Genomic DNA, 8,624 nt, shown 5'->3' with positions numbered 1-8,624 from the left:
ACCCAAATCCCCAGTTCGCAGCTGAACCCCAACGTCAGCGGGGTTTGGCAAAGCCAGTGGGGGGCAAAACCGGGCTCTCCCATAGGGACCGGGCTGCAACACGCGGCCGCGGTGCCGCACGCCGGCGTGCACCGGGCATCAGCGTGGGGTCTGCTTTCAGCCTGACAAATGTCTTTTGTCAACAGGTTTTTGACTGTATCGAAACACGGGAGAGCGGCAGAGCTTTACGCTGCGGAAAGCGGTGCTCGGCATCCACCGTGCAGGAGTTAATTGGTTTTCTTTATGCTAATAGCGAGGGGAAGTGAAGAATGTCCTTAATTGGAGGGCAAATCAGCCGTGCAGAACGGGCTCGCTTTACCAACCCATGCACAAAAATCCCAGCTCTCACCCTTGCCATAGCAACAGGGAAAGGCAGGATATATTGCTCATCCAGCCAAAAAACCACCCGGGATGCCCTCCCCGGGGACATACATTACCCTTACCGGCAAACGGGCCCTCCCCAGACATCCCTATGGGGAAAATTAAGACTCAAAGCAATATTTGCTGGGGTTTAAAAGGCTCCTGGGGAGTTCTGGTTGCAAGGGATGGTTGGCTTCGCCTTGTGCTTAGGAGCCCTGATGGGGTAACGGGGTCTGATGGGACCCGTCTTGGCTGGAGGCATCTCGTGTAAGACCCAACGCTGAGCTCTGGGAAGGATGCTTGGTCCAGAGGGAGACCTGGTTCACCCCAGCTTCTCCCACCCCTCTTCCCGGCGTGCCCTAAATCCGGCCGAATGGGAAGAGGGGTGGGAGAACCGAGTCCCCCTGCCCCTGCACCATGAGCTGCAGAACTGCGATGCAGAACACTTGCTCTGGTTGCAACACTTGCAATCCGTCACACGCCGCTGCATGCACCGAAGTGATTTATTTTTCCAGCTCTCGCAGCCTCTGGCCGACCAGCTTCGGACCGAGCCCTTCTCTGGGCCGACAGCGGTCGGGGTGGTATTTGGGATGGGGAGGGAGCACGGTGCAGTGAGAACCCCCCTTTTTTTGGCCCTAAGCACCAAAAATTCTGGAATAATAAATAATGATGAAAAATCCCTATTGCAAAGCAGACTTCTCCTGCACAAATCAGCTGGTTTTGGGAAAAAAAGCGCTTGCTGCCAGCCCCAGGAGTCTTCACCCACTGAGCCCAACTCTGGACGAGCCTTTGCAGAGCCCCCCCCTGTTTTGCAGGGATGGGGGGAGCCCCGTGAGCCCGTCGGCTTCCCGATGGGGAGTGAAATTTGGGAGCAGAGAGGGGCTTTGGAGAGACCCTGGAGTTTGCCTCCGCAGCCGCTCCCAGGAGGAATTTAGATGTTTTCTCCTCTTCCACTTCCAAGCCTGAAACATCCCTGCCGGGACGGCTGGTTACACAGGTCAAAAAAAGCCGTGTGACTATGAAAATCATATTGAAAAGAGCTGAAACTTAATTAGGTCACATCCTTTAAAAGCAACTTGTGATCCGGCAATGCAAATCGCAGCTTGCCTTCGCGCACACACCCGGGCTGGTGAAACCCTCGGCACCGTCGGCCGATCCTTGGGCCGAAATTGGGGTTTGCTCCTGGGCTAAACGTCTTTCCACCTCCCCATCGCAGCCCGCCCCGGGTACGGGGAGCTCGCAGAGCCGCATCCCGCAGGCGCTACTGGCACCCCCGACCTTGCTTGCTTTCGTTTTAGCTGCACGTTACGTGTAAGACATGCTCGGGAGAGAAAAGGGGGGAAGGTGTGGGGGGGGCCGGGTGCCAGCGGCTTGCCGGCACCCCGTTAGGTCTAAGCTCTTTAAGCAAACCTCAGCTGAGAAAGGAGAATAACTCTAATTTACAGCATTGCAGACTGAGGCTCTGTCTGGAAAATATGACAGCGGTTAATGAGGAAAGCACGCTGCTGTGATTTCCCGCCAAAGCTGAACAGCTGGGGAAAAAATCAAGGAAAACTTGGTATCCCTCCGGTTTGCTTGGAAACCCTCCTGCGGTTGTGTTTTGGGGTGTCAGCCTGAAGCGAAACCGTGGCCACCCCCCGCCCAGGGCTGCGGCGCGGGTGATGCTCGTCGGCACCGGGGCCAAAGTCAATCACGGGGTCGGTGCCGTCGTTCCCACCAGAGCTTTCCCAAGGAAGCAAACGGGCACTGTCAGCCTCCCAAGTGTGGGACTTGGGTCAATATTGACCCTCTCGTTAATCTACACGCGCCGGCGTCGCGTGGGCGCCGTTGACTGAGGAGCGGCGCGGTTGCGGGTGCCGATGTTCGCTCTCCGGCGTTGCGGCACTGAGATTTGACTCCCCCCAATGGCTCCGTGCCGGGGCTGGCCCACGCATCGCAGCACCCTTCTTTTGGGGGAAAACCCCAATGTTTTCACTCGATGTGCTGTCCAGGAGACTGTACGCATGCTGGGTGTAAAACCATGGGGAGAGCTCGCTGCCGCCCTCCCCGTGGGACCCCATAGGGTTTCTCAGGATCCCTTGCAGCCTCCGGGATCAAACAACTCTACGCTTTCAACTTTGCAGGCTCTGAAAAACGAAAGGGAAACCTTCTCCCAAGCCCACCAGCGGCTTTTCCACCAGATACTTGTGACCCAGCCTCCTGCGTCCCCACTTCGGACGTTTCGGATATTTGCAGATGTACACACGCTTTTAGGTCTTGCTTTGGGAGGAGAAAGCAAGGAAGGCCACAGCTATATTGCTTGGCAACAGATTTCCTTCCAAAAAAAAAGAAAAAAACCAACCCCAAACCCAAGCGTTATATATAATTCAGTGGGAAGGCCTGCAGGCAACGCCCTGCAAACGCTGCCGGGGCAGGCTGAGCTGCGGGAGCTTTGTGGAGGGGATATTTTGGGAAGATGGGGGCTGGTGCCAGGAAGAGAGGGCTGCTGAGATGGGGGGGTTGCTCCCAAGGCTTCGCACTTGCGTAAAGAAAGGGCAGAAGCACCCAGATCCAGTCCCTGAGTCTCCTACAAACCAAGCGAGGACGGAGTGTCTGCCCGAAAAATCACCCGACAGCACCAGGAGCCACGGCAGAGCCCTTTTTCCTTGCCGTGACCCCCCTCTAGCAGCATAAAGGGGCTTTAGCTTAAGCAAAAAAGGGGTGCTGTGGCTTGAGCGTGAAGGTTTTGCCCTGGAGTAAAACACCGGGTCCAAACAGGCATCACCGGCCTCCGGTTTGGGAAGTCCGTGCGGGACCAGGACGGGCTCTGCAGTCCTGGCTCACGACCGTCCCCATCTCCTCCGGGGTTTTAGCCAGTCCCAGATTCCCTGCAGACACCAAGAGTGGTTAAGCATTCCCAGGAAGGGGATGCTTTTAGCTGGGGATCCATCGAACACCAATATAGATAAACCTTTGCAATTTATTTATATATATATAAAAACCTTTGCAACTTAAGCTAGCAGCAGTCATTGGGGTTTTTTTTTGCTTTCTCTTACAGTGTGCAAAGGCAGAAAGCAGCTTTCATGTTTGCATGTTGTTGCCAGCGTGACATTAGGTTGGGAGATATGAATATAAAAACCAGACGGACGCCCACGGGCAGGAGTGGGGGCAGAAAGGGTCCCCCCCCCCACCACGTCCCCGCTCGGCTGCCCTGCCGCTGGCTTTCCCAGCCGCTCTCCCCAGTTTCATTTGCGGCTGCAGGGACTGGGATGGGTCAGGGATGCACAGAGACCCTCCAACATGCTTTTTGGCAAAAGCCATGCGGGTGCTGCGGTGCCGGGCTCCAGTGGCCGTCTCCAGCCATGTGACGTTTCGCTGCCGGCAGCGCGGAGCGGGGCCCGGGTGAGCTCACCCCCAGCGCGCAGAATTAGATTTAGATCTGATTTAGATCTACATTTAAAGGCATTTTGCATCCAGCGCCGTGCCTGACCACGGCCCCACGCACGGACCGCAGCCAAGTTGAGCGCGTTAGACGTTGGCTCTGCTACAGAAACATCATCCCGCTCTTTTTTCCAAGAGCTCCAAGCTGACAAAGCAGCTGGCGTGGAAAGATGCTCGGGGAGCTCGCGCCGCTGCGCCGGACCGGCCCTGGCAGCGGGGAAGAGCTGCTGGTCCTCCCGCTCCTCCGCCCCGGCTGGCATCTTCCAGCCACATTTTGGTGGGAGGGAGCGGGCAGCACAGATCCCACCAAAGCTGATGGAGAGGTTTTGGACCCTCTGGGGGACGCCGAGCCAGTGCTTCTCCCAGAATATGGACCAGGAACCCCCAAATGCACCTCGTGCAACCCCCCTTCCAGCACGGGCAGGGTCTTTGCCAGGACAAGCAATACCAGCACAGCTGTAGTCTGGATTTCCTTGTGTCTTTGGGAGGCAGCTTCACGTCTAGCCTTAATTGGTTTCTTAATTACTATCGTCGCCCTCCGCACCCTCCCGCGGTGTCTCGCCAGGAGCACTCAATGACATGCTTGTTTGCAACGCTGGATCACCCGGGGTTTTTTTTCCAACCCCGTTTATTTATTAGCCGGCATTACCTTCCAAGCCAACCGGATTTAATATTTTTGTTCCAGTTGGCAAAGATTTTATTGACCGTGGAGAGGCAGAAATCGCTGCCGTGCACCCGCGACGCAGGCGGAGATGCCGAGGTCGGGACGAAGCAGCCCATCGCCTGCCGGATCGACGTCCCAAACTCAAAGGGAACTTGGGCATCATTTTTTTCCTCCGTGCTGCTCGCGAAAGCCTCGCTGTTGGCACTTAACTTACTCCAGACACACACTGTATATCCACATACATTCCTTGGCCATGCGATCAGACCGGAAAAGATTGCATTCAGCCTAAGAACCGCAGCGGGAAGGAGGCCGGGGAAAAGCTGTGCGTTAACCGACACGAGCGCGCTGCAGCCTCCAGAAAAGCTGCAGTCAGGACTTATCTTTTTTTAGGAGACGCGGTGCTAAAAGAGGAACCTCTGAGGGACGTGCGGTTGGAAAGGCCTAGATGGGTGTGGGGAGGAAGCTCTTTTATTTTGGCAAAATCCTCCTCCCTCTTGCAAACCTCTCTGCAGAAGGACTTTGCGCACCACGAGGGCCTGCCTTTGCATCGGCAGCCCCTCCCAGGATCCCGCTCCAAGAGCACTCTTAAGATGCCACCGAGCCGGCTTCTGCCACAAGTCTAGGCTTTATTAGTCTCGGCTTTATTAGTCTAGTCCCGCCGCTGACCATCGCGGCTGAGGTGCAAAGCACCGGCGCAGCTTCGGTGCTGCCCAGCCGAAGGGTGGCCGAGAGCACCTCACCCTCCCTGGAGCCGGGTCAGCAGGGCAATGCCCGAACCATATTCCAGGTCTGAACCCTAACCGGATCCAGGCGCCATCCCCGCACTCGTACCCCACCACGTATCGGGGCAGGGTGGGGTTTCTGGAGGGCGGCAGGGTTGCAACCCAAAGAGCAGCCTTACGGGGAGAGTTTTGCTCGGGTCCCTCGAGCCTCATGCTCCAGCTTCCCACCGAACTGGTCCCACCGAACAGCCCCCCGAGTCAGCATTGCACGAGCTCGGCCACCCCGCGCCCCCAACACAGCCCCGGACCCCGACCGCCATGGCTTTTGGCAACACCAGGGTGGCCGAGCAACAGCGTCGCTGCTCCAAGCGTCGGGTGTTTCGGCATGAATGCGGCGAGCTCTGCGCTTTGCTCTGAGCATCATCGGAGCAGGATCAGATGCTGGGCGCAGGCACCGGTGGGACCAGGAGCTGCGGCAGGAGTGGGGCTCAGCCCCCAGCCTCCCCCCGACCGGCGCAGGGCTTTCGTGCTAAACCAGCTTCACGTCGGAGCGGTGCTGCGCCGGGGCGTTAAGCGCATCAGTCACTCACCGGTGCCACTTTTGCATAATTTCAATTATGTTTCCAAAATGGGGAACGGGATTTGACAACAACAACTCTGCAGTACCTTGAAAAAATCAGAGAAGATGGAAAATCATCGTCTTGGACCTGATGGCCCTGCAAATGCCTTCCACCGGCATAAACTCAAGGGTGTCATTGCAGTATGGGAAAGGGTGCGGCAATCCAGGTTTTGCCATAGAAACCACTGGAAATAAACGCGTTTGAGGAAGAAAGAGCCTCCCCCCAGGCACTGCTCTGCCTCTCTGCCCGGTACCTGTCACCCTCCTGTCCCCGCCACCCTCCACGCAGCCCCCATCCTCTCCCCCATCCCCTGCCTCCCCCAGGAGCATCCCAGCCATGACAGCTTCTGCCTTTCCCCATTTTCTCCTACACCTAGAGGCAAAAGAAAAGCAGGGCTGCGCTCCCCTCTCCCACTTCCCCGTATCTGCTGTCGGTGTGTTGAGACATCGCTGCCTACGAGGAGGGCGCAACAGGGCATTTATTCTTCATTAGTCACCTCACCCTCCCTATCTGTCATCTGCAAGCGCCCCGGCTTGAACTGCAGGTTTGTAAGCAGGCTGCTTCGTACCCACGCAGCTGCGGCGCGGCGGTCCCGGAGCCTTCCTTGGTGCTGCGGAGCACATTTTTGGCAACCTGGGGATGCTGGGGAGTTGGCAGATGTTAAACACAGATCTGATGCCTTAAATAGCACCTTCTTTTTTAAAGGCGGTCGCTGGGAGGTGGGTTAGAGCTCAGGAGTAAGCCTGCTTGCCGTAAGCCTCCTCTCCAGACTACGGGAACCGGCAGCAAAATATTCCAGGTCTTGGCATTAAGCAGCCTGCGGTTCATTAGCAATCCACGAGAGGAGGAATCTGTGAGCTTCGGAGGAGAGACGTCAATTCATCAAACCCTCAAGTGTTGGGAAGCTCCAGTTTTTCCAAAGGCCCGAACGCAGCACGGCCGCTGAATAATGCATCAGGCTGCCGAGAAGTTGGCAAACACCGGACGGAACGAGTTAATCCACAGATCCCGCTCGGATGCCAGCGCTCCTTCACCGTCAACGTGATTAACCAGTTTCACTACTTGGAGCGTTTCCGGGAGGATCGGGAGCTGCCGGAGCGCGTGAAAGAGGGGAAAGGAGAAGCTGTGGAGCCCCTTCTGCCCCATGGCACGGCCGGGCTGGGGGGACACCGGCACAGGGAAGAGGCAACCACGAGCAAAAAGCAAGCCCAGTGCTGGAGCAAGGGGTTTCAGGCTGTGACCTGGAGGCTTTGGTCGAAGGAAACCCATGTGCAACTTCAAGGTGAAAAAGCTGTAGCCTGTCCGCATGGGGGGATGTATCGCTCTTCGTAAATCATTAATAAGGTCCATGATGGAAACAAATGTTGGGAAGCTTTGGTGCTGTGTTTAAGAGCGTAACTTCATACCAAAGGGAAAATGCAGAAGATGATAATTTCTTTATTAAGTATCAGCCAAACAGGTAAGGCAGGAGCAAGGGCAAGATCCTGAGATTGCAGCTGCAAGGCTGCAGACAGCATTATTTAAGGAAGAACACATCACTACCATGGTTTGGAGTATTCCCATCCCTCCCTAAAGAGGGCCAGAAAGCCGCAGCAAACATGGCCAGAAGTAAGTCCGAGGCAAAAAGGTGCCTTTGCAGCTGCAGGAGACGGGCAGGCGCGGCTCAGGAGCATGGCCAGCGCCCGGGCACAGCGTCCCAGCCCAGACGACGGTGACCCTGGCTCACACACGCCACACACTCAAGATGCTTGGAGGCAAGGGCTGGAGGACTTTGAATTCATTAACTAGTCCAAGGTTGTAAAATGAGCCAGAGCAAGACCCAGGGACAGCTCGTTGGCAGCGATTCAACGCCTTCCACAAGGCAGCGCCGGACGGCAGCGACTTTCACGTTGCTGAGCTTGGCTCATCTTCCAGCTGGCAGGTGCCGGGGAAGTTTTTCCCATACCTTTGTATAGGCAGCAAGAAGAAACCACGTACACCAGCAGCCTCTGTCTTGCTGCTGCCCCTCGCGTCCCCCTTGAAATGCTTTTATTTCCAGTGCTGATGCGAAAGCCAGTCCAGTGCAGGTCATCGCAGCCGAAACAACCCTCGAGATCAAAAATACGAGTATCTATGTGATATATAGGATGTAATTTGAACATTTAAACATGATGCAATCTGAACACTTAAACAGAGAGACTTGCTTTGGAGGCAAAGATAGAGCCGAATCACTGCTTTGCTCGCAAAAGCTTCCTGCTCTACGCTGGGAGACGGGCACTGGGTTTGGTTACAGTTAGGGCAGCAGATTGAAAGCCACAAGTACGTGATAGGAAAAGCTTCCCGAAGAGCTGGGTCAGTTCCAGACTAATCTAGCCCCTGTGGGGAAAGGGCGTTCTGGCAGATGTTAAGCTAATGGGATAACTGCACGAGTGCACCTCGGTCCGCTGATGGGCAGCAGCTGGAAGTTAACAGCCACGGGGTTAGTGCCTGCTCCACAACAGCCCCCTGTTTTCAAAAGGAAAATGCAGAAAGCTCCTCGGGGCAAAAATAGCAAATATTAACAGCACGAGGACTACGCAATCCCACGTTCCACACGTGCAAAGTGCAAAGTCTCCTGAGAAAGTATGCCGAGCGAACGTTACTTCCAAGTTAGAAGCTGTCAGCACCAGGCGCCGGGACCGGTGTCAGTTCCACCTTGCAGCCTTACCCCTCTGCAAACCCATGTAACTCCTGCCCTTCCTGTAACGAGTTTGTTCTTCGAATACCAGCTTCAAATGAACGCCAGGGGTACTTCGGGGCTGGTGTCGGCCCTGGATGCTT

Source organism: Calonectris borealis, chromosome 5 (assembly GCF_964195595.1).
Source record: "Calonectris borealis chromosome 5, bCalBor7.hap1.2, whole genome shotgun sequence".
In the NCBI taxonomy this organism is placed as follows: Eukaryota; Metazoa; Chordata; class Aves; order Procellariiformes; family Procellariidae; genus Calonectris; species Calonectris borealis.
This window is presented reverse-complemented; position numbering follows the sequence as displayed.